This window comes from Palaemon carinicauda, chromosome 31 (genome assembly GCF_036898095.1).
Source record: "Palaemon carinicauda isolate YSFRI2023 chromosome 31, ASM3689809v2, whole genome shotgun sequence".
NCBI classification, from domain to species: Eukaryota; Metazoa; Arthropoda; class Malacostraca; order Decapoda; family Palaemonidae; genus Palaemon; species Palaemon carinicauda.
In genome coordinates, this window is record NC_090755.1 from 68,666,978 (window position 1) to 68,669,477 (window position 2,500).

General features: G+C 31.9%; 1 long non-coding RNA gene across 1 annotated transcript in view; it reads right to left on the reverse strand.

Moving 5' to 3' along the window:
• The window catches only part of LOC137625010 (uncharacterized), a 591,442-nt gene that overhangs the window by 283,465 nt on the left and 305,477 nt on the right, over positions 1-2,500 (reverse strand). The gene's annotated exons all lie outside the window — the stretch shown is intronic.

Consider the following 2,500-nt stretch of genomic DNA (forward strand, 5'->3'; position numbering starts at 1 on the left):
ATTGCCAAACTTGGAGAGATACGACTACAAGTGGACGTCTTGTTTTGCAACCTAATACCAGCCTACAGAAAGTACTCTGTGTTTATTCGGCCATACTTCGTGAGCATTCGTAGAGAGCTAATATCTAGATAATCCTTCAGTATTCTGGATCACGATCGTATGATCACAGGCCTGCATATTCCTCGATTAATTTTAGTTATCCATAAAATGCCCCGCCTTGTCATTAAGGAGATTGTTATTATTCCAGTTGTGACCAAGTTGTGGAATGATCCTCCTAATCGGGTAGTTGAACCGGGAGAATATCTAAAGTTTAAACTAGCAGCAAATGTTTTTATGTTGAACAGGCTGACATGAGTCTTTTTATAGCTTATATAAGAAAGATCTGGTTTGATGTTGTCACTGTTTTTAAAATAATTGATTTTAATTGTTCATTAGTTCTCAAATGGTTTATTAACTTCCTTATTTCCTTTTCTCACTAGGCTATTTTTCCCTGTTGGAGCCCTTGAGCTTATAGCATCTGTCTTTTCCAATTAGGCTTGTAGCTTAGCTAGTAGTAGTAGTAATAATAAGAGTACTACTACTACTACTACTACTACTACTACTACTACTACTACTACTACTACTACTACTACTACTACTAATAATAATAATAATAATAATAATAAAAATGCATAACTCTCAAGTGTTAGGATAAATTAGAGAAGCAAAACAAACTGGATAGAGCTGGATAGAGGGTAGAAAAGCTAGCTGAAATAAAAAGGATATGATATAATCGAAGAGCCAAATTGAATGGAAAATAAAGGTGAATGGCGCAGTTGGATGTGCTAATGATCAGCTGATTGATATGGTTCTCTGTTAAAGAAGTTCAACCACGATTAAGCAGCGGAAGTATTAATGAAGAAGTAAAGGTTCTGTTGCGATTTTGCTATCTGATGTAGGATTAACATTTTACTTGCGTCTTAAGATTTAACTCTGGATTCTTTTTTTTTTAATTAACCATGTGTAATTACACGTATATAATGTAAGTAGATATTCATAACATTGGTATATAGACTACAGACATACAGCATACAGTATATATAACCTATATAATAATGAACAAGTTTGGCTATATATACATATATATATATATATATATATATATATATATATATATATATATATATATATATATAAATTTATTTCGGGTCACGCTCAGATCTTCTCGCCCTCTGGTAGAGGAAGAAGGATTAGTTATACCCTGGTGAGGAGGGAGGGGGGGCTGCAAGTGCTTATCTATTTAAATATTTACCTGCACGCGTACCCTATTATTTGTTTATATTTATATATACATATATATATGTATATATATAATGTATATACATACATATATATATACACACACACACAAACACACACACATATATATATATATATATATATATATATATATATGATTCATCTGTTTACTACTTCTCTATAACAGATCAAGCTCCTTTTCGTTCGATTTGATTAAACCCAGCAATGTAATACCCACAACCAGCCTCCTGTAGTCTATATTAGAACCACATGAAAAAAAGAAGAGTGCTCTTCTGGTGAAAGGAAGACCGCCATCAATCATGTACACCTCCTCAATCATGATATGGACCAATCTCGCTATTACAAAAAAAAAAAAAAAAAAAAAGAAAAAAAAAAAAAATAAGCTCAGCGTTTCTTCTCTTCTTTTTTTCATACTGCTAAAAGGATATACCCCACTCTCTATTTTTCTCTTTCACTAAATATTTACTCATACACAAATGTTATATGCATATATATACAAACAGCTATACATACACACACACACCTATATATATATATATATATATATATATATATATATATATATATATATATATATATATATATATATATATATATATATATATATATATATATATATACACACACACACACACACACACATATATATATATATATATATATATATATATATATATATATATATATATATATATATATTAGTATATCTACTTGAATGTAATAATGATTCAATAAATGTTTCTCAATTAATTAAATTATGTGAAAAGAAGACTTAGAGAGAGAGAGAGAGAGAGAGAGAGAGAGAGAGAGAGAGAGAGAGAGAGAGAGAGAGAGAGTTCTATCCGGTGCCCATTATTGGAAAGGCCTTGAAACAAGAGTTCTTTCATCACGAAAGAAGAAGGCAAAGTAGATTTTGCCAGGGGTCTCTGGGGAAAAGTTTTTCCCTTTGCCAACCTTGTCATTGTCGAAAGCAATTACGAGCCTTGCTCAGTAAGAACCAGCTTAGAGAAGTAAAGTGCTCGACGAAAGAAACTGGATTTTGGTCCTTATGCCGAAGGTCATTAAGGGCTAGATGACGGGATGGAAACGTTCGCAAAGACGACATTACTTCCTACTTTTTTAGTCTCATCCCAAAGAACTACGCAAGAATGGCGAACGTTAATAGACGGTGTGTATCATGTATAAGAATTAAGGCATTAGA